This window comes from Eurypyga helias, unplaced genomic scaffold, assembly GCF_000690775.1.
Source record: "Eurypyga helias isolate BGI_N326 unplaced genomic scaffold, ASM69077v1 scaffold9842, whole genome shotgun sequence".
Classification (NCBI taxonomy): domain Eukaryota; kingdom Metazoa; phylum Chordata; class Aves; order Eurypygiformes; family Eurypygidae; genus Eurypyga; species Eurypyga helias.
Genome location: NW_010234038.1, coordinates 1,348 through 1,732, shown reverse-complemented (window position 1 = coordinate 1,732; position 385 = coordinate 1,348).

Below are 385 nucleotides of genomic sequence, written 5' to 3'. Positions count from 1 at the left end.
ACGCAGCCCCCGCCCCATCCCCAGCACAGAGATACCCACACGATGCCAACACGCCAATGCTTTTATTCTGCCCCAAATTTTCTTTTCAACCATCGCCGACCCTTAAAAAGGTCCCTAAATAGGGTTAAAAAAATAAAGACATTGAACTGAGACATCTAGAAAAAAACAGTTTGGCAGGACTGCTGTTTTCTTGGGTGACGCCCATGGGTCTCCCCTCCCTCCCGTCCCCTCCTCTAGAGTCTAAGGCAAAAAAACAGCGGATGGGGGTGTCTTCTTTGTAACCACCCCCAAAACCCCCTTCAGACAGGCAAAGAAAGATAACAGCTGGTGGGATGCGGGTGGAGGGGTCGAGCCCCTGAACACCGCGATGTGCCGGGGGGGCCGG